General features: G+C 37.8%; 1 protein-coding gene across 24 annotated transcripts in view; it reads right to left on the bottom strand.

Annotated features, from left to right (window-relative positions):
• PHF3 (PHD finger protein 3) overlaps positions 1–24,349 on the bottom strand; it is a 92,334-nt gene that overhangs the window by 54,130 nt on the left and 13,855 nt on the right. The gene's annotated exons all lie outside the window — the stretch shown is intronic.

The raw sequence follows: 24,349 nt of genomic DNA, 5'->3' as shown, positions 1-24,349 counted from the left end.
ACAGAAGTCCTTAGAGAAAAACTACTAAAGTTTATTTCTGCCACATGTTACATTTATAAGACATCTTTATCCATAAGCATGGACAATCTTACATTTATTTCACACATTTCTAGTAATCTGTTTCCTGGACTCTCAAATTAGATGGAGAGAATACACCACATGTCTGAGAAAGATACACCATGAAGTCCACAGACATCATATAAAAAAGGAGAAGTAAACCATTAAGAAAAATTTTCCAGGTGTATTTGTCTCAGATTCAATTAATGTAGGAACTGAAAGTCCCACCTACTAACACAATACCTAAGGATAACACTAGTAATGAATGATGGTGTGCTCAGTCACTAAGTTGTGTCTGACTCTTTTGTGACCCAATGAACTGCAGCCTGCCAGTCTCCTCTGTCCATGGGATTTCACAGGCAAGAATACTGGACTGGGTTGCCATTTCTTTCTCCAGAGGATCTTCCCGACCCAGGGATCAAACTGCAGCTCCTGCATTGGCAGGTGGATTCTTTACCACTGAGCCACCTGGGAAGCCCCTAATAATGAATTATATAATAATTTATTTTTTAGGATAATGCAATCAACAGTCAAATTATGTTCATTATATTGTCTTTTAAAAAGGAAGAGCTATCTAATTATTTTAGAAAATGACCCATCCAAAGTAGTTAAAATAAAAAATGGCTTTAAAACTATCTGCTCCTTTGGAAATTTTTTACACGCAATAACTATTTTCCTAAAATATCATATGAATATTTCCATATTAAAGACAACATTGCTTGCCCATTAGTCAAAGTCATTTGTTTGACAATTTTCCTGTGACTTGTGTGTATCAAACTTGATTAAAAAGATTTCTATCATTGTTAAGCCTTAAACCTAGAAAAAATAGGAGGAAAACTTGTCTTAACCAGAAGAATGGCAATAACAACAAAAAATGTTAAAGAAAGAACTAGAAAATCATCATTTGCCATAACTGATTCCACCAAATACCATCAACAGCTGCACAAAACCATAAAGGCTATTTGAAGAACTAAATATTTCCATACTGCAAAGTTATACCCCTACAAATTACTTGCTAATAACTCAAATATTCAGGATGGAGAGCTTTGGCTGCCACCACCTTAACCCAGCAACAAAACTTAACATCAAAACTAAACAGTGTAAAACTTCTATTGTGATGTAATATTAACTACATAGTTTCATCCATGAGTCTTGCCAAATTACATTTAACCTGAATCTCATCAAGCGTATTTAAAACCTAACTTACAATTTACAGGAAATTGAAGAAATAGAGGAACAAGCCAACTGACATCATACACACACATACACACACACACATAATCCAAAACTTGGCATAATCCTTATAGACATTTTTGGTCTTATCTCTTCAAAGTCAGTATCACTGGAAAAGTGTGTGGGAGACCTCAGATATGGAACTAAACACTAGGACCTTGACTGCAAATCAAGTGAAAATGGTATTTAGGGGACACATGGCAAATTTGAATATGGATACATATGAGATTTTTGGAAACTATTTTTTCAGTGTAGACATTGCTATGTAGAAATCCTTTTTCTGGAAATACATGGTGAAGTTAAACTAACTGGACAGAAGAACTGGATAAATAAGTAAACTGATAAATAGATGCAGAAAATACAGCAAAACATTAAGAGGTGAATCTTGGTGATGGGTAAATGTGTGTATATTCTACTATTCTTTGCTTCAGTATGTCTTCAGTTTTCAAACTACAAAGTTTCAGGACAAAAAAAGGCCAAGATGAAAGTATGTCCTTAATTAAGATATCTAAACAGCATATAAGTGATTTATAGTCCATCTTTTTTCAAAACAGATTTAAAGTGGCTTTTAAAAAGATATACAATACAAAGTAATATCTTTAAGAAACAAAGGTAAGAAAAATTAAGCAAAAGAAAAATACATGTAAGACACCAAGGTGAGGTCAAGGATTATATTAATATACTGAATGAGCTACAAATATTGACATTTTACTAGGAGTTCCTCGATTCTTAATGAAGTTTAAAGTTTGTCAGGCAAACAAAACACTTATCAAAACATTTGGTGAAACATTCCGGGGGAAAGGTATGAAGAAATAGTCAATATATATTCAAACAGTACTGCCTCTAAATAAAATGCATTACCATTTCTTTCAACAGACACCTGTATAAGAGCTTTCATTAGACTTAAGTATACATTTGCCAGTGGTGTCCTAAGAAGACCTAAAGGGGTGCATACAAAATCAATCTGTGTCCAGAGACAAAATACTTCTATGTATATTGTGAGTTAAAAACTTAAAAGAAATTAAACTTTACCAAAATTTAATCAAACTGACAGGATTCCTTGCTAGCTTCATGAGAGAAAAGAATTTCATAAAATGAAAAAAGTTGACACCTTTAATGGCATTTGTTTGCCTTCAGCATTCTGCAATACTTAAGGATGTCATCAATGTAGCTTTTTTTACATATATTTTTAAAAACTTTTAAACAGACTGCTCACAGTAATTTCAATGAAATGGGAAATGACTATTAAAATTTTTGCAATGTCCGACTCTTCACAACCCCATGGCCTGTAGCCCACCAGGCTCCTCTATCTCTGGAATCCTCTAGGCAAAAATACTGGAGTAGGTTGCTATTCCCTTCTCCAGGGGATCTTCCTTACCCAGCAACCAAACCCAGGTCTCCTGCATTGCAGGTGGATTCTTTACCAGCTGAGCCACCAGGAGACCCATATGGAAACACTAAAGAACCCAAATAGCAAAAATAATCTTGAGAAAGAAAAATGGAGCTGTAGGAATCAACTTGCCTGACTTTATACTATATGACAAAGCTACAGTCATCAAGACAGTATGGTACTGGCACAAAAACAGAAATACAGCAGAAGGAAACAAGACAGAAAACCCAGAGATAAACTCACACACCTATGGGCACCTTACCTTTGAAAAAGGAGGCAAGAATATACAACGAAGAAAAGAAAACCTCTTCAATAAGAACTGCGGGAAAACTAGACAGCTACATGTAAAAAAATGAAGAGAACACTTCCTAACACCATGAACAAAAATAAACTCAAAATGGATTAAAGAATTAAACATAAGACCACAAACTATACAGCTCTTAGAGGAAATCATAGGCAGTACACTCTTTGACATCAACCACAGCAAGACCTTCTGTGACCCACTTCCTAAAGAAATGGAGGAAAAAAAAAAAAATCAACATAACCTAATAAACATAAACGTTTTTCACAGCAAAGGAAACAATACACAAGACAACGCTCAGAATGGGAGAAAATAATTGCAGAGGAAGCAACTGACAAAGGATTACTCTCTAAAATATATAAGCAGCTCATATAGCTTAATATCAGTAAAACAAACAGATCAAAAAATGGGCAGAAGACTTAAACAGACATTTCTCCAAAGACATACAGATGGCCAATAAACACATAAAAAGATGTTCAATATCACTATTAGAGAAATGCAAATGAACATCAGTCAGAATGGCAATCATCAAAAAATCTACAAACAATAAATGCTGGAGAGGATAAGGAGAAAAGGGAACCTTCTTGCACTGTTGGTGTGAACATAAATTGATACAGCCATTACAGAAAACATTACAGAAATTTCTTAAAAAACTAGAACTTAATCTACCATATGATCCAGAAATCCCAATACTGGGCATATACCCTAAGAAAACCACAAATCTAAAAGACACGTGTACCCCAAAATTCACTGCAGCCCTATTTACAATAGCCAGGACATGGAAGCAACCTAGGTATCAGCTGATAGACTGAGTCGGTGGTAGTGAGATGAATGAAACAGAGCCTGTTATACACAATGAACTAAGTCAGAAAGAGGAAAATAAATAACATATATTAACACATACACATGGAATCTAGAAAAATGGTACTGATGAACTTATGTATGCATGGAAGGAATGGAAATACAGATGTGAAATCCGGACATGTGGGGACAGCAGAGGAAAGGGAGGGTGAACTGAAAGGAGAAAGTAGCACTGACTTTGTACACTATCATGTGTAAAATAGACAGCTGGTGGGAAGCTGTTATACAATACAAGGAGTCCTGCCTGATGCTGTGATGACCTAGAGGGTTAGGATGAGGGGAGAGGAAGCTCAAGGCGAAGGGGATGTATATACAATTAAGGCTGATTAGTGTTGCTGTATGTCAGAAACCAATACAGCATTGTAAAGCAATTTTCCGCATTTAAAAAATAAATTTAAAATAAATAAAACTATGCTCATTTCCATGTTCAAAACCCTTCAAGCTAGGCTTCAGCAGTATGTGAGCCAAGAAACTCCAGACATACAAGCTGGGTTTCCAAAGAGGCAAAGGACCCAGATCAAATTGCCAACATCCGTTGGATCATGGAGAAATCAAGGAAGTTCCAGAAAAAAACATCTACTTCTGCTCCACTGACTACACTAAAGCCTTTGACTGTGTGGATCACAACAAACTGTGGAAAATTCTTAAAAAAGATGGGAGTACCAGATCACCTGACCTGAGAAATGTGTATGCAAGTCAAGAAACAACAGTTAGAACTGGACATGGAACAACAGACCGGTTCACGACTGAGTAAGGAGTACGACGAGGTACCTTCTTAGTTAATTTACATGCAGAGTACATCACGTGAAATGCCAGGCTGGATGAATCATAAGTTGGAACCAAGATTGCCAGAAGAAATATCAACAACCTCAGATATACAGATGACACCACTCTAATGGCAGAAAGTGAAGAGGAACTAAAGAGCCTCTTGATGAGGGTGAAAAGAGGAGAGTGAAAAAGCGGGCTTAAATTCAACATTCAAAAAACGAAGATCATGGCATCCAGTCCCATCACTTCTTGGCAAATAGATGGGGAAAGGGCAGAAGCAATGACAGATTTTATCTTCTTGGGCTCCAAAATCACTCTAGGTAGTGACTACAGAAATTAAATAAAAGATGCTTGCTCCTTGGAAGGAAAGCTATGACAAACCTAGATAGCATATTAAAAAGTAGAGACATACTTTGCCAACAAAAGTCTGTATAGTCAAAGCTATGGTTTCTCCAGTAGTCATATATGGATGTGAGTGTTCGTCCATAAAGATTGAGTGCTGAAGAACTGATGATTTCAAATTGTGATGCTGGACAAGAGTCTTGAGAGTTCCCTGGATGGCAAAGAGATCAAACCAGTCAATCCTAAAGAAAATCAACCCTGAATATTCATTGGAAGAATGGCTGCTGAAGCTAAAGCTCCAATACTTGGCCACTTGATGAGAAGAGCTGACTCACTGGAAAAGATCCTGATACCAAGAAAGATTAAAGGCAAAAGGAGAAGGCGGTGGCAGAGGATTCAATGGCTGGAAAAAGGCAAAAGGAGAAGGCGGTGGCAGAGGATTCAATGGCTGGATGGCATCACTGACTCAATGGACATGAATCTGATAGTGGGAGATAGTGGAGGACAGAAGAGTCTGGCATGCTGCAGTTCATGGGGTCGCAAAGAGTCTGACACAACTGAGTGACTAAACAACAACAAAGTAGGACAAGTATATAAACACACATATAAGGATGAATGAGCACTTTAAAATGTTTTAGTGATAAACATTTACAGTCAGAAGGTTTGGATACCATCCCTTAATGAAATGAAGCCTCCGGTACAGAAGCAACAATTCTGACACCCACCCCCTCTTCAGGGTGCCACAATACAAGAATCATTCTCGGGCTAAAACTTTTCATATGAGCAGGTGATGATGATCTATGAACAAAGACTTAAATTTCACAAACTAAGTGTGTTAGTCGCTCAGTTGTGTCTGACTCTTTGCAACCCCATGGACTGTAGCCCACCAGGCTCCTCTGTCCATGGGATTCTCCAGGCAAGAACACTGGAGTGGGTTGCCATGTCCTTCCCCAGGGGATCTTCCTGACCCAAGGATCAAACCCAGGTCTCCACATTGCAGGCAAATTCTAAATCATTTGAGCTACCTGGAAAGTCATTTTACAAACTAAGACCATGTTCTATTAGTTAGGAGTGAAAACCATACACTCACCCTAGGAAAAAATCGTTGAAGAGTATAGCAGGTTCAGTTCTGAAAACAGGTCAAGTATTTAAACCCAGGTAGATCTGTGAGCTGACACAGACCTATCATGAAAAACAGGTCCTGATCTCAGCGCCTGAACAGAGTGAACTAAAGATACTGTGCCTGAGCCCACTGGCTAGCAGCTGCTCAATGTCCATTCAGCCTTCCTTCCTCACTCATGAATTCCTGTTATTTCACATGGTCATCCAAATTAAGACTACACTTTTCAATCTACCCTACTATCAGATCTGGCCACTGTCCAAGCAACAACCACCAGAATGAAAGGACAAATGGTACATGCAATTCTCAGAAGGTGATCATAAAGGAAGGGGGCATGCCTTTACCTTCCCTTTTACTGGCCTGGCACCAACCCGACAGCTGGAAGAGCCATCACAAACTATGAAGTGACTCTAGAGCCAAGGATCATACCTGATAGTGCAAGGAAGAGGGAACTTAAGTCCCTGACACTGTGGAGCCCCATCAGCTCTCGGCTACTTTCTTCTGAGTTATTTCATAACAAAATAAATTATTTTTTTTCAAGATGCACTTATCTAACACAGGTGGTGGTGTTTAACTCTATGCCAGTAAGCCAGACAGAGGGAGGATCAGCATGCCATGCACAAGATTTACTGGGGAATACTCTTGGGACAGACGTCTGCAGAAGGAAGGGAGGAAGCAGGGATGGAGCAAAGGAAAAGCTGGGATGTGGTACAGCAGGAACAAAGGCCTCAGCCAGCCTTGGGGGGAGCTCAAAAGCTGAGGCGGATCTTCCTGAGTTCAATCATCACTTCTTGAGGTGAGTCATCAGGAGTTGTGATGATGGCACCAGCTTTTGTACCCCCATAGCACAGTCACTGGATGCAGACTGCCCTGGGAAGAGGGGGTGACTCATGGTGAAGCAACTCCATCACAAAGGCAATACTGAAGTGGGTTCTCTGCTGGCAGCATTCCTTTATTACCACTGTTACTTAAAGTTTCCTATAACTCCCAGCTGAACCTAAACCTAGGCCAAAAGACCAAAACTTTTTCATCAAGATGACCCAGTGAGTTACAATTCATAAGAATCAAATCTATGACAGCAACAAACCAGGAAAAGAACAGAAAGCCTTGAACAGATAAAGCACTTCTAGGGTCAGCCAGGAGATCAAGGATGCCTAGATCTTTGATATGGAAAAATCCAGGTAACCAGATTTTCCTAATTTTTTAATAGCAGGGATTTGCCACTTTCACTTTCACTTTCATGCATTGGAGAAGGAAATGGCAACCCACTCCAGTATTCTTGCCTGGAGAATCTCAGGGACAGAGGAGCCTGGTGGGATGCCGTCTATGGGGTCTCGCAGAGTCGGACACGACTGAAGCGACGTAGCAGCAGCAGCAGCCACTGCCACAGAATTATGAAATTCAACTCCTCTGGCTGGCAGGTACATTCATCTCCAGGATAAGGAGGGCAGGCCAGGGGTAGGGCCCTAAAACAAGCTAATCTCTCTCTCTGACCAATAAAAGTCAGTCAAACAGTCCTGTCAAGATCTCATAAGAACTGCAGGTGCAGCTCTTTTATCAGAATTCCTTTTTCACTATCAAAAGATAGCAAAGTAAAAAGTAGAGATTTCATAATTCCATTTTCTCCCTGATGGGGAAAAAAATTAGAATAAAATTATCGGAGTAATTAGATGAACAGAAAATCAAAATCAAGATGAAGAAAGCAAGGATCTTTAGCTTTCTTTATACCCAAATTATTTTCAAACTACAAAGCAAAATAATTCACCACTTTAAAGATTAACAAGCTGTTTATAAGCCATTCATGTTGATTAGTAAGTAAGCTAAGTACCAACTTTCGCTCATCTAACATGGAACAATATTCGATAATTACAAGTATATTCTATCATTTGGTACCACATTAAACAATTATCAAATTAAGAACCCTAGTCTATCAAATTGCAAAATCATAGACTACTAGCCTTTCTGCCCAAAGAATACTACCCATTACCCACACACAGTGCCATAAAACTTTTATTCCACTATGTTAATATGTACCAACATAATTACTTGCAAAATCACCTACAAAAGAAAAAACTTAATAATGCAAATAGTTGTTGAACTGTTAAGGAGCTAACAATCTTGTTTAAATTAGCTACATACTTATGGCAACTAGAAGCATTGTACTGACAAATTTGTTAACAGAGCAGCAATTGAGATGCAGACATAGAGGACAGACTTACGGACAAGGGTGGGGAACAAGGAGAGGGGGAGATGAATGGAGCGCAGCATGGACGCTATACACTAACATATGTACATAGACAGCCAATGGGAGTTTGCTGTAGGACTCAGGGAGCTCACACTGGGGCTCTGTAACAACCTAGAGAGGTAAAACAGGTAAGACGTAGAAGGGAGATTCAAGAGGGAGGGGACATATGTGCAGCTATGGTTACCTCATGTTGATGTATGACAGAAATCAAAACAATACTGTAAACCAATAATCAATTAAAAATAAATATTGAAAAAAGGGAAAAAATTAGCTATATACAAATGTGATATGCTTACATGCTTTAATTCTGAGCTATGATCCAAATAAGGTATAAAAACTAATTTTCATTATAGATAAAATAAGCAATTAATTCTGGAGGGAAAAAAAACATTCTGCAAATAATGAGGCTGAAAGGAATTCAGCTGAGAAGAAAAGAAGAGGTAGAAAGGTAAGAGAATTCAGAAAATAAAAGATGATCAACAAGAAGCATAACACATTATTTTCAAAATACTGTAGGATAAAGGATTTAAAAACACTTCTCTTTCATACCTCTGCACAAAACTAGGACTCACAGGTCAGGCTCACTGCATTAGTATTCTAAAACAACAGAGTTACGAGCTTAAAAAACTTATGAAAAGCCAATCTGAAAATATGACCATTCTAAACCTTGTTAAAGAGAAACTTCAAATTTATATATCTTCAAAACTGACTCATGTCTGTTATGTTCTTCTTGTATTTTAAGTACAATTTAAGATATCTTTAAAATCTGACAAATACTCTCTTCAAAATATTGTACCAGCCATATTTTATGAATTCTACATCTTTAAATAACAACAAAAAAAAAATTTCCAGACTCTGACAAAACTGATGAAATTATCAAACGATTTTTGCTCTGACAAGAGAAAAAAATACCTTGCCTTTCTGACTTAAAATACAAGTAATAGTTTTCTCTTTTTGTACACCACCACCAGGAGGTAGTAGTTCAATAATCACAGAGAGAAATCAAATTTTAGCCTACATTTCCAAACCAATGGTCTTACAATGAGATTTCTCAGCTGTACCTTTTCTCCTGTTAAAGAAAGCATCAGATCAGAGTGAAGTAAGCCAGAAGGAAAAACATAAATACAGTATACTAACGCATATATATGGAATTTAGAAAGATGGTAACAATAACCCGGTGTACGAGACAGCAAAAGAGACACTGATGTATAGAACAGTCTTATGGACTCTGTGGGAGAGGGAGAGGGTGGGAAGATTTGGGAGAATGGCATTGAAACATGTAAAATATCATGTAAGAAACGAGTTGCCAGTCCAGGTTCGATGCACAATACTGGATGCTTGGGGCTAGTGCACTGGGATGACCCAGAGGGATGGTATGGGGAGGGAGGAGGGTTCAGGATGGGGAACACATGTATACCTGTGGCAGATTCATTTTGATATTTGGCAAAACTAATACAATTATGTAAAGTTTAAAAATAAAATAAAATTTAAAAAAAAATAAAAAATAAATAAATTAAAAAAAAAAAAAAGAAAGCATAAGATCAGATCAGATCAGATCAGTCGCTCAGTCGTGTCCGACTCTTTGCGACCCCATGAATCGCAGCGCGCCAGGCCTCCCTGTCCATCACCAACTCCCGGAGTTCACTGAGACTCACGTCCATCGAGTCAGTGATGCCATCCAGCCATCTCATCCTCTGTCGTCCCCTTCTCCTCCTGCCCCCAATCCCTTCCAGCATCAGAGTCTTTTCCAATGAGTCAACTCTTCACATGAGGTGGCCAAAGTACTGGAGTTTCAGCTTTAGCATCATTCCTTCCAAAGAAATCCCAGGGCTGATCTCCTTCAGAATGCACTGGTTGGATCTCCTTGCAGTCCAAGGGACTCTCAAGAGTCTTCTCCAACACCACAGTTCAAGAGCATCAATTCTTCGGTGCTCAGCCTTCTTCACAGTCCAACTCTCACATCCATACATGACCACAGGAAAAACCATAGCCTTGACTAGACAGACCTTTGTTGGCAAAGTAATGTCTCTGCTTTTCGATATGCTATCCAGGTTGGTCATAACTTTCCTTCCAAGGAGTAAGCGTCTTTAATTTCATGGCTGCAGTCACCATCTGCAGTGATTTTGGAGCCCAGAAAAATAAAGTCTGACACTGTTTCCACTGTTTCCCCATCTATTTCCCATGAAGTGATGGGACCGGATGCCAAAAATAGAAATTAATGTTCACTCCCTTTAACTAACTACCCCAAGCTGCTATCCACTCAAAGGGGCATCATTCACATTGTATTCTCTGACTGGTACTCACTGGAGTTGTACAAGCCAACCAGTAAATTGCTCTCATCCTAATCTTGAACTCTAGTTACAGGAAAACAGCTTTACCACGCAAAAGGAGTAAAATTGTGTTTAGAACAATGTCATCATTTTAGATTCCTTGATTTCAATAAACTTCTAAATAATCATACCATGACAATTTACCTCTTTGCTATGTAAATATAAACTGAGTAATCAATTATCATTCAAGATGACCTAGAGACATAGACAAAAGTTTATGATAAAAGATTCAAAATTAAGGAAAAACAGTATTTTAGGGAAGAAGATATCACAAAGGACAGTACCAAAAACAGTACCTCCAGTCCAGAAATCTTTTTTCAGAACATTCTCAACTAAGGCAAACAGAATAAGTATGAAAAAGTACAAGTGGCAGAAGTAGAAAGCACAGGGCTAAACCGATTCAAACAGAATTCAGGCAATGCTCATGGTGACAATGGCCACAAAGGATTCTGCAATCCTGCCTGACTGGAAGAAAACTGCAAGAATAATATACTGGAACTAAAGGGGTTAGAAGACTATGAATTTTACTCAACAAGTTGCCAGTTTAACCATGGGCTATAAAATGATCTTCATTTACGTCTGAAATTAGGCTTCTCCTATTTACACGTTAGAGAATCCAAAATCATTTTCTGAGAAAAATATTGACTCTGTCCTCCTCTCCACAGGGAGGGCAGAGCAGCCTCCTACTATTCACAAAGACATCACTACCAGTGCCTTTAAAATTTCATATCCCATCAAAGCCCAGTTTGTTTATATAGCTTCTCTATGCACTTAGCTGGCAAAAAAGAAGGTGAAAGGTGAGAGATCATTGCATTGCCAACAGTTCTCAGACAGAGAAGATAAGTTATCAATATACTCAGAAATCTGATGTTGAAAATGATATCCAAGATGAGTTGTCTGAAAAATAACCTAGTATCGAACCTAGGACTAGGTCAGACCATTCCATTAGTCCCTGTAATTCTACTGGGATACACATTGACGGATACCACAAGAAAAGGTCCGATGTTCACTGACAGTATGTTAAGGATTTTCTTTTATCATATCACATCACAATCGAACTGTGAATGAAATGTCTAATTTTAATATCAGAAATAGCTTCCCTTTTCCTGGGCACTGGATTTGTTTTTACCTACACTGTTCTCCTCTTCAACAACTTTGAAAAATCTGAGAGCCAAAGCAGTGCCCCACCTGCAGACAGTACTTTATTTACTACTTTAATCTCTGGTCCCACGACTGAGCCCTACTTCTCTCCCTTCTTTGTACTTTTTTTTTTTCCAGTTAAAAAATGTACTGAATATCTACTACCACCTCCTTTGATCTTTTAACAGAACTTTAAAAAACAAAAAAAGAAAACATCTTCTAATTTTTCTAGTCTTAATCTTAAGAGCACTCATGTACTTGAAGGCAGGAAGAAAATCTATTCCAGTTCAAGTACTATGACTTATTATAAATTTTGGAAATTACTTAACTACCTCAAAATCCCAGTTTATTCAGCTATGAAATGGGATTAATTCTACTTATCTATAGCAAAGAGATAACATTGGCAAAGTACTTTTATACAGTACCCAGCACATTAACATCCACATGGTATTAACTATTTCATCAACTTCCTTTATATCTAATCCCTGAGAGAAAAGACCTGGGGACCATATAAGCTGACTCTGCCTGCAAACTCCCTGTGAACGACATTCCCAAAAATCTTGAGATTAAAACTAGCTTCATGACAACACATAGAGACACGTGTACCCCAATGTTCATTGCAGCACTGTTTATAATAGCCAGGACATGGAAGCAACCTAGATGTCCATCAGCAGATGAATGGATAAGAAAGCTGTGGTACATATACACAATGGAGTATTACTCAGCCATTAAAAAGAATACATTTGAATCAGTTCTAATGAGGTGGATGAAACTGGAGCCTATTATACAGAGTGAAGTAAGCCAGAAGGAAAAACATAAATAGAGTATACTAACGCATATAATATGGAATTTAGAAAGATTGTAACAATAACCCGGTGTACGAGACAGCAAAAGAGACACTGATGTATAGAACAGTCTTATGGACTCTGTGGGAGAGGGAGAGGGTGGGAAGATTTGGGAGAATGGCATTGAAACATGTAAAATATCATGTAGGAAACGAGTTACCAGTCCAGGTTCGATGCACGATACTGGATGCTTGGGGCTAGTGCACTGGGACGACCCAGAGGGATGGTATGGGGAGGGAGGAGGGAGGAGGGTTCAGGATGGGGAACACATGTATACCTGTGGCAGATTCATTTTGATATTTGGCAAAACTAATACAATTATGTAAAGTTTAAAAATAAAATAAAATTAGAAAAAAAAAAAGTTCAAAGAATATCATATTCTGAATTAACTTTATTATGCCACAGTACTCAGATATTTAGTGAAGTGCCAGCCTAAATGTGACTGTGAAGGTATTTTCACATGAGATTTAAAACAACAGAGTTTGAGTGAAGCAGATTATTGTACATAATGTGGGTTCAGTTCAGTTGCTCAGTGGTGTCCGACTCTTTCCAACCCCATGAACCGCAGCACACCACGCCTCCCTGTCCATCACCAACTGCCACAGTCTACTCAAATCCATGTCCATTGAGTCAGTGATGCCATCCAACCATCTCATCCTCTGTCGTCCCCTTCTCCGCCTGCCCTCAATCTTTCCCAGCAGCGGGGTCTTTTCAAATGAATCAGTTCTTCGCATCAGGTGGCCAAAGTATTGGGAGCTTCAGCATCAGCCCTTCCAATGAATATCCAGGACTCATTTTCTTTAGGATGCACTAGATGATCTCCTTGCTGTCCAAGGGACTCTCAAGAGTTTTCTCCAACACCACAGTTCAAAAGCATCAATTCTTCAGCACTCAGCTTTCTTCACAGTCCAACACTCATATTCATACATGACTACTGGAAAAACCATAGCTTTGACTACACAGACCTTTGATGGCAAAGTAAGGTCTCTGCTTTTTAATATGCTAAGTTGGTCATAGCTTTTCTTCCAAGAAAGCAAGCGTCCTTTAATTTCATGTCTGCAGTCACCATCTGCAGTGATTCTGGAGCCTAAAATTATAATGTCTCTCACCATTTCCCCATCTATTTGCCATGAAGTGATGGGACCAGATGCCATGATCTTAGTTTTCTGAATGTTGAACTTTAAGCCAACTTTTTCACTTGCTTCTTTCACTTTCATCAAGAGGCTCTTTAGTTCCTCTTCGCTTTCTGACATAAGTGTGGTGTCATCTGCACATCTGAAATTTATTGACATTTCTCTCAGCAATCTCGATTCCAGCTTGTGTTTCATCCAGCCCGGCATTTCTCATGATGTACTCTGCATGTAAGTTAAATAAGCAGGGTGACAATATATAGCCTTGATGTACTCCTTTCCTGATTTGGAACCAGTTTGTTGTTCCATGTCCAGTTCTAACTGTTGCTACTTGACCTGAATACAGATTTCTCAAGAGGCAGGTCAGGTTGTCTGGTATTCCCATCTCTTTTAAGAATTTTCCACAGTTGACTGTGACCCACACAGTCAAAGGCTTTGTCAGTCAATAAAGCGAAAGTAGATGTTTTTCTGGAACTCTCTTGCTTTTTCGACAATCCAACGGATGTTGGCAATTTGATCCCTGGTTCCTCTGCCTTTTCTAAATCTAAGCTGAACATCTCGAAGTGCACGGTTCACATACCGTTGAAGCCTGGCTTGGAGAATTTTGCTAGTGTGTGAGATGAGTTCAATTGTGCAGTAGTTTTGAGCATTCCTTGGCATTACCCTTCTTTGGGATTAGAATGAAACATACCTTTTCCAGTCCTGTGGCCACTACTGAGTTCTCCAAATGTGCTCGCATATTGAGTGCAGCAGTTTCATCATCATTTAGGATTTGAAATAGCGCAACTGGAATTCCATCACCTCTCTTAGCTTTGTTTGTAGCGATGCTTCCTAAGGCCCACTTGACTTTGCATTTCAGGATGCCTGGCTCTAGCTGAGTGATCACACCATCATGATTATGTGGGTCTTGAAGATCTTTTTTGTACAGTTCTTTTGCATATTCTTGCCACCTCTTCTTAAAATCTTCTGCTTCTGTTATGTCCATACCATTTCTGTTGTTTATTGTGCCCATCTTTGCATGAAAAATTCCCTTGGTATCTCTGATTTTCTTGAAGAGATCTCTAGTTTTTCCCATTCTATTGTTTTCTGCTATTTCTTTGCATTGATCACTGAGGAAAGCTTTATCTTCTCCTCTTGCTATTCTTTAAACTCTGCATTCAAATGGGTATATCTTTCCTTTTCCCCTTTGCCTTTTGCTTCTCTTCTTTTCATAGGTGTTTTTAAGGCCTCCTCAGACAGCCATTTTGCCTTTTTGCATTTCTTTTTCTTGGGAGTGGTCTTGATCCCTGTCTCCTGTACAGTATCACGAACCTTCATCCATAGTTCTTCAGGCACTCTATCAGATCTAATCCTTTGAATCTATTTCTCACTATACTTCCACTGTATAGTCATAAGGGATTTGATTTAGGTCATACCTGAATGGTCTAGTGGATTTCCCCAGTTTCTTCAATTTAAGTCTGAATTTGGCAATAAGGAGTTCATGATGTGAGCCACAGTCTGTACCAGCTTTAGGATGTTCTCATCTTTTAGTGTTTAGTCTTTGATTTATTTTTGCTGGCACCTGGTGGGCCTTTTCATTTGAAGAGTGATCCCTTTAGTACTGGGAAGTTTTCTCGTGTTTTTTTCTGCAAATTCCTAGTAACTGGTGGCCCTTCTGGATTAATTGCCCATTTTTCTTATCTTTCTTGCATCTTTTCCATCGTTTTGCTTTGTGTCTTTTTAGACATTCACTGACGTATTTTCCATCTCTTTAAATGTTTAATTTTATCAGTTACTGTTTCTGAGAACTGTTCTCTTTATCTGTAACATTTTTAAAAAGTCCTCTGTTGTCATAGGTGTATACTGCATGTGTCTGTGCTAAGTCGCCTCAGTCATGTCTGACTCTTTGCGACCCTATGGACCGTAGGCTCCTCTGTACATAGGATTCTCCAAGTAAGAATACTGGAGTGGGCTGCCCTCTCCTTCTCCAGGGATAGGTATATAGTAAGAGTTTCTTTATAGTATAAATTTGTTTTATTTGTTTATTTTGATGTTTCCCATAGTGTTGCAGACTTCCCCTAAATGATTATTTTTGGTTGATTGTTGTTTAAAATAGGAGGAAATAGAAAATTAATGTTAAATTTTGCTGTGGGGTAAGTGGGCTTTAACTGGATAATCCTATGGTTATTTTAAGAATCTTTGAATGCCAGGGAGAGAGGCTCCTTATTATTAGGAGGTTGTGGTCTTGTTTCCTGCAGCTTGTTCATTCTCTTTCAGTTTAGGGTTAAGAAGATATTTCCTTGATTGGAGTTCAGTGCTTGGCTATCAGCTTTACTGGGTGCTGAAGTCAGGGAAGGCGTGAAGTTGACCTCTCAGTATTTAGTCCTTAAGTTAATTCCTTATTTCTGGCCTAACTCACTGTCAGTACCCTCTATCATTCCATAATGGATATAAAATTTCTGATACCCAGTAATTCTTACTTAATAGATTTCAGAATCCTGTGTATTGCTCTCTAGCTTTTGTCAGTGTTGAATTTTACCCTGTTGTTTGTTTCTTCTGTGGTCAGTTGGCATTTGTTCCCTTCTGTTCAAAATTTCTTAACCTGTAAGTTATATTGCTAGTTTTGTTAGTAATAAACCTATTAACAGACTTCTCAGAGTTTGCAAATCTCTCCTACCTCTCGTCAGATTTTACAGAGAAGATGGAATGTGTGTGTATGGAGAGCACATGAGATTGCTTGCTTGACTGAGACTTTTTTATCTTAAGAAAAGTTTTGTGTAATTGTAGAGGCTAGTGACAGAGAAGGCAATGGCACCCCACTCCAGTACTCTTGCCGGGAAAATCCCATGGACGGAGGAGCCTGGTGGGCTGCAGTCCATGGGGTCACTAAGAGTCGGACACGACTGAGCGACTTCACTTTCACTTTTCACTTTCATGCACTGGAGAAGGAAATGGCAACCCACTCCAGTGTTCTTGCCTAAAGAATCCCAGGGACAGGGGAGCCTGGTGCGCTGCCGTCTCTGGGGTCGCACAGAGTCAAACACAACTGAAGCTACTTATCAGCAGCAGAGGCTAGTGAGCCCGCACCTGCAGGGTAGACCGGAAACCCAGGGAAGAACTGATGTTGCAGCTTGAGTCTGAAGGCAGTTTGGAGACAAAATTCCCTACTTGGGGAACCTCTACTTTTTTTTTCTCTTCAGGCCTTCAACTGATTTGATGAGGCCCACCCACTTCTAGAACTAACACCCAAAAAAGATGTCCTTTTCATTATATGGGAGTGGAATGCAAAAGTAGGAAGTCAAGAGATACCTGGAGTAACAGGCAAATCTGGCCTTGTAGTACAGAATGAAGCATGGCAAAGGCTAACAGAGTTTTGCCAAGAGAACACACTAGTCATAGCAAACACCTTCTTCCAACAATACAAGAGAAGACTCTACACATGGACATCACCAGATGGTCAACACCAAAATCAGAGTGATTATATTCTTTGTAGCTAAAGATGGAGAAGCTCTATACAGTCAGCAAAAACAAGACCAGGAGCTGGTCCCATCACTTCATGGCAAATAGATGGGGGAAACAATGGAAACAGTGACAGACTTTATTGTTTTAGGCTCCCAAATCACTGCAGATGGTGACTGCAGCCGTGAAATTAAAAGACACTTGCTTCTTGGAAGAAAAACTACAACCAACCTAGACAGCATATTAAAAAGCAGAGACATTACTTTGCCAACAAAGGTCCATCTAGTCAAATCTATGGTTTTTCCAGTAGCCATGTTTGGATGTGAGAGTTGGACTTAAAAAAAGTCGAGCACTTTTGAATTGTGGTATTTGAGAAACTGCACTCACTATGCCAGCAAATCTGGAAAACTGAGCAGTGGCCACAGAACTGGAAAAGGTCAGTTTTCATTCCAATCCGAAAGAAAGGCAATGCCAAACAACGCTCAAACTACCGCACGATTGCGCTCATCTCACACACTAGCAAAGTAATGATTTGCTAGTAATGTCCCTTGGACTGCAAGGAAATCCAACCAATCAAGGAAATCAGTCCTGAATATTCATTGGAAGGACTGATGCTGAAGCTGAAACTCCAATACTTTGGCTACTTGATGCTAGAACTGACTAATTGGAAAAAACCCTGATGCTGGGAAAGACTGAAGATGGGAGGAGAAGGGGATGACAGAGGATGAGATGGTTGGATGGCATCACCAACTCAATAGACATGAGTTTGAGTAAACTCCGGGAGTTGGTGATGGACAGGGAAACCTGGCATGCTGCAGTCCATGGGGTCATAAAGAGTCACACACAACTGAGCAACTAAACTGAAAGCAGGGTAGGGTACAGAAAAGGCCACCTAACAAAGCAACAAACCTCATACAAACCCAAGCAGCCAACCCATCAGGAATACCAGTTACAAAATTTTAAGGTAAGTGATATTCAATTTTGTTTCTACAAAGGCAAATTATTAGTCAAGTGTAATATTATTAGAAATGTACTAAGGATGTCATTAAGTAAAGAGGGCATAGCTAAAGAAACTGACATCCAGGAAAACAACAGCTTCACTCAAGGAGAGCAGAGACACTTGGGGATGACAGGTGTACAAGCCTGGAGCACGGCAAACACAGACAGAACAGGACAGTGACAGAGGGCGCTGGGAGCAGGTAGTTTCAGTAAACTCAGAAGTATGCCCAGGACCGTGAGTAAAGAAGTCTGTTCTATAACAGTTTAGAAATGCAAGCTAAAAAATAGTAACACTGGAACATCCCTGGTAGTCCAGTGTTAAAGAATTCGCCTGCCAATCCCTGGTCTTGGAAGATTCCACACACGTCGGGACAACTAAGCCAGCACACCCCAACTGCTGAGCCCCTGTCCTAGATTCTGCAAGCTGCAACTACAGAGCCTGAGAGCCCTGACTGAAGCCCCCGCCCGGGAGCCCACGCTCCACGCCAGAGAAGCCACGGCAAAGAGCAGCCTGCGCACGGCTGTGCCTCCCACTCACTGCAACCACAGAAAGCCTATGTGCAGCACTGAAGACCCAGGACAGCCAGAAACTAAAAATAATGATAACACAGAGCAAATTTTAAGTAACAGGGGAAAGGAAGAAACCAAAAGATACTAGGAATACAGTGACGAACACATGATTAATTTTATTCCACATTTTAAACTTAAAAGACAGAAAATTAAATGCTCAATGTAAAGTAAAATTAAAATATGTTCTGCTTTATACTACATCAAACTAAGAAAAACAAAAGTCAACTGAATCAAACAGAGGTAAAACAGAAAGGCCACAAAATATACCAACTAAAACCGTAAACTGGGAAACTCTGGTTGGGCCAAAAATTTCCTCTCTTCATTTTCTGAATTTAGAAACTGGCATTTTAATGTTTGTGTTAAAGGGCTTATTTATTTTATCTGAGTTCAATTCTGTTATTTTGGTAGTTAAGGATGACTTGTGGCAGTCATTAATGAAAAATACATGTTTGTAAAGAATTGACTATCTATTTAAAATGTCTAAATTGAATACAGTGAGGGAGTAAGAAATAAGATGGAAAGAAACAGTGAATTAAGAGCAATGAAAGTTGCTTACGTAAAAGTAGTTGTCACTATGCTTTTCAAGTTGTATTTCAAATAATTTAAAGAAGCAATGAAATACATTAAGTCTACAAACAAGATTTAGTATTAAAGTAAACATAATTTAATTTTTAGTAAGAAATAACAGGCACTTTATGTTGGGACAGACAATGACAGAGGACTCTGGGAGAACACTGGCCATGAAAGGTCACCTAACAGAAACTCTATGGGACAAAATGCCCCAATGAAAGACCTGGGCCAAGGGGGTCACACCCAGCAAAGGCATAAATCCCATAACCCCAGGGAACCTATCATTCTATCTTGAAGGAATCCCAAGTTCTCCCTTTCAGCCAATCAAACTCTGCCCCCTCTCTTTCCCATTATTCGTAAATGAGTCAAATCTCTTGTCCAAGTGACAAACTTTCAAAAATCTATGGCTGCTGTTTTGTCCTACTGTTTCCACTTTCCAGTATTTTCTCTTCTCCACTGATTGTACAAGGTGTTTGCCTCTCTTTTGTTTGTTCTTCCGATAGCATTAGCGGTAAAGAACTACCCGTCAATGCAGGCAGACATAAAGAGACGTGGGTTTGATCCCTGAGTTGGGAAGATCCCCGAGTTGGGAAGATCCCCTGGAGGAAAGCACGGGCAGCCCACTCCAGTATCCTTGCCTGGAGAATCCCACGGACAGAGGATCCTGGCAGGCTACAGCCCATGGGGTCCCAAGACTCAGCATGCATACATACCCGAATTTCACTGAAACCCCTCTAACTCAAAGCATATAATATTAATCATCAATCTCAACAGAAAAAAAATCTCTATTCTTAAAGGCTATGAATGTTCTTACAAAGTTGATCAGTTACTCTTTACTAACATTCAACTAAAGGGTATACATTTTGTCTTAACCAATATACTGTCATTTCATTTGCATAGCTACTTTACATGTACTAAATTTGTATTTTATTGTTCAAGTGTAACTCTAAAGATCAACGGCAAAAAACTGTTCACTAAAGCACAGAAGTTTAAAAAAAAAATCAGTGAACACTACTATTCAGAAAAATAATATTAGTGGAAAAAAGACCCCAGTACAAATATGTAACGAATGCGTATGTGAAGATGGATCTGCAAATGTAATAAATCAGCACCGTCTGCTGCCCCCACATACAACGTACAAACAAGGAAAACAAAAACTACTATCTGACAACTGAATCTTATTGAACCAGGGGTCCATTGTGTTTAGTTCAATGTACTAACTGGAAACGTTGTCCAAGAGTAGCATGAAGCCATAAAAAGCTGTAAATACCTTTTAAACAAATCTCAGTGATGCAAAAAGAACAATCATCTTTTCAGAACAAGTACCATAATTTTTTTAATATTACACAGATGAATTCTGCCTTTAATAATGAAGGAGCCCCTAACTACAGGACTATGTTTAAAAGTTAAAAATTTGTGTGCTAAAAAAAAAAAAAAGGCCCAAATCACATTACTGCTGAGAAGCTTGTAAAACTAGTCTTAACATGTATTAACAATATTTTGCTCAGAAGAAAAGCAGCACAAGCTACAATTCTTATTAAACAACTCTACTTGATGTCATAAATTACCAGTGGCATTCTTGATAGGAAACAACTATCACATATATATGGTAGAAGAAATTTACAACTGAAAAAACTATACAATATGAATTTCTTTACAACTGAAAAAACACCTAACCACATGATATGAATCAACTCTTGGCAAATATGTAAGCTATTGAATTCAATGACTGTTTGATGCTTTTAATCTCCAAAACCATGCTACATTAGGGACTTTTTTTTTTTTTTTAATTCAGTCAATGATGGTTTTTTAAGCAATGATATAGCCTGGAAAGGACACCCTGGTTTCACACAAGGATGCAGTAGCTACAAGCACTACCTAAATGAAAGGGTGCTCTGAATATCCATATTATCTACAGCACATCCCTCCTCCTCCTGGTCTCAAGGAAATAAATCAAATTACAGCCACTGAACATTTCTCTTCTATCACATAAAGAAACGGTTTCATAAATACAAGATTTGTTTCACACTTATGAATCATGGTTGTTTGTAAAGTAAAAGATAAAATTAACACTTATTACACTGACAATGTCAGTTTTTCAAATAGCACTTCAATGATTTTTAATACATTCCTAATGTAGTATATTTAACCAATATAGTCAATATCCTGAACCTATTACTTGGGAAAATATTATTTTTATTTTAAAGATAACAGGAATTTTTAAGAATACAAATAACTGGTTTAATCATCAAGATCAAACACTTTCCAAATTTAAAGGGTTTCCTCAATTATTAGAATATTTTTTAAATTTATTACCAGGCAAATCTAAAAACCATATGCAAACACTACATTTACATGAATACTTTTAGAGTCAAAAGCATCCAAAAGAGGATCAGAAATCTACTGGTTATCTCTCAAGATTAAACAGTAAGCATCCTAACTCTGGGCATCTGACAGCACTAAAGGTGATCCTCCATGTGTCTTTCCTATTTTTATAACTTAAAGTTTCTCTAGGATTTCTGGAGATGATGAAATATAATGAAAAATTTATATAAGAAATATAATGGAAGACATTCAACAGTAGCTCTTTAACAACTACAGCAACCAACCTATGTCAGCATAGAAGAACAAAACAGCAGTTATTGTTTGCTATCTTTTGCACTGTTAAAACCAAGGATACAAAATAACCATAATCTATAACTTTCGATGGCCTGAGAAATACTAAAGAGCCATTATCCTGCAAAGCTTTAGTCAAGACAGTTAGTAAAAACCTACAGAGCCAAGTACAAACATCTGGCTAAGAAGCTTATCCTTTTTAGTTTATATCAAAAAGCTGAAGCAGTCTGTGAACAGTTTAAAGTTACAACAGGGTTTCACTAAATAGTTTACAAAAAAAATTTTTTAATGTTTTCTACTCTGCTGTCATTAGAAAATATGTTGGCCTTTTACTGAACCAAATATCCCAAAGGACCAAAGAAATTTTGAAATAATCCAAGATAAATCCACTGCTTTATGGCATAATGCAATCTAAGCAATCCTACAAGGAACTTTATAATCTTAAAATTTCCCACACATATTTCCTTACATATCTTCAAAGTGTATGGATGCATACCATATATATTAACACAGTTTTGCTTTAAAACCAAGATAAATAATTGTAGCAAACAAAACAGGAAAATTTAGAAAATATTTCTATTTGTAGGTTCTTAATAAAAAAGTTAAAAGTTTACAATGAAATTGTAAACAAGTATTAACCAGAACTCAAAAAAATTTAAGTATTTCAATAGAGTTCTAAGTCTTCTATTAGCAAAAGAAATATTCAGCCAGAGACTTTTCATATGCAAAAAAAAACTTTTCACATCAACAGAAATTTTAAAAAAAGACTGTAAGTAAGAACACCAGTATTACTCAGGGACTAAAAGATAAATTTGCCAGTTCCAGGCCTAATAGAACATCCTTAAGGGTAAGTGTACTTCTAGTAATAAGCATTTAAGTATTCAATAATCGTTCTTCTTGAAATCAGACTAAGCTGTGAAACATTGTGCATATAACCAAACAGTGTCAAAAGTGCTTGACAATAATTAGATATACTGTACTGACACAGGAACAATGCATACATAAAACAAAATTTTAAAAGCTTAAAACATTTAATACAATGACAACAAAAAACAATGTAAACCTATGCAATAACACAACATAATGTATATAATTCAGAGATACACCATTATTAGCAAACAGTTCAAAAGACTTCAGTATTAAAGAGTTGTTAAAATGAAAGATTCTTAGAAGCCAAAGTGTTGAGTCAGAGTAATCTGAAAAATTTACAAATGAATAGCAGGCCACCTAATCCAAACTTAAAGTATTGTTATATCAAAACATTAGGTAGGAAATTTTAAAAAGATAATGAAAATTACTTAAAAACTGTAGTGCCTAAGTCTTGAGTCATTGCAAAACAGAACACTACCACATAAACCTGAACTAAAAACCTAACTTCTCCATGTGAAGCTGCTTTTCCTTTGTCTAATTTTAGCTTACAGAATAGCTAATTGCTCCAAAGTTTGTTGTAATATTTTCTCTGCTTTATTAAAAAAAAACCTACATATTTTTCCACATATTAATATGATCTCTGAAGTAATCTCTTATTAAGAATTTGATTAGCAGTACAGAAAGTTATCCTCTGAAAGTTACTTTCAGTTACTTCAACTATAGATCTGAAAGAACTGTCATCTGTCCAGTGGAAATATAATGCAAGCCACATAAGTAATTTTAAATTTTCAAGGAACCACTTAAAAAAAAAACTAAAAACAGGTGAAATTAATTTTAATATTTTATTTAACCAAAAATACCCAAAATATCACCTCAACATGTAATCTACATTTTTAAAACTTGATGAAACATTTTATAACCTTTTTATTCACAATGAATGTTTAAAATGTGCAATTTACAGCACATCTCAACTAAGACAGACTCATTTTAGGTGGTTAACAGTTAAGTGGATAGTGGTTGCTATGCTGGACAGCACAGGCCTAGAGCTCTTTCTCTGGTTTTTGAGATATTACACAAGTACAAAATACTAAAAGACTTGAAATGGGAACACACAATAAGAGCTAGGATGGGCACTGGGAAAGGTCAATTCAGCCATTTCCCTTGACTCCAACAGATGTAGGATGACATCACGTCGCAACTTATGAGACAATCACTATCTGCTAGAAGTCCCAATTTATACCTGTTGTCATAATGTAATTATTAACAGCACCCCCTATGATTCTCAAAAAAGGCATCCCATTCTGGATGATAAATTACAGTTACCCTATCTATATCCACAACATCCTCAAAGATAACTCCACATTCTTTGGAAGAAAATTTAAATTCTAATTCTGATGACTAGAAAAGGAGCTCTAAATCCAAAGGAAAGAATCCTAAATATACTACCCTCATCAAAAAAAAAAAAAAAAACTGCTGAAAATTCCTTTTATTTTAAATTGCAGACTAAAAAAAAAAGTAAGAATT

This window comes from Bos grunniens, chromosome 9 (assembly GCF_055505025.1).
Source record: "Bos grunniens cultivar Pamir isolate PY7600 chromosome 9, Bosgru_T2T1.0, whole genome shotgun sequence".
Classification (NCBI taxonomy): Eukaryota; Metazoa; Chordata; class Mammalia; order Artiodactyla; family Bovidae; genus Bos; species Bos grunniens.
The sequence above is the reverse complement of the archived record's forward strand: the minus strand, read 5'-3'. Positions and strand labels throughout refer to the sequence as shown.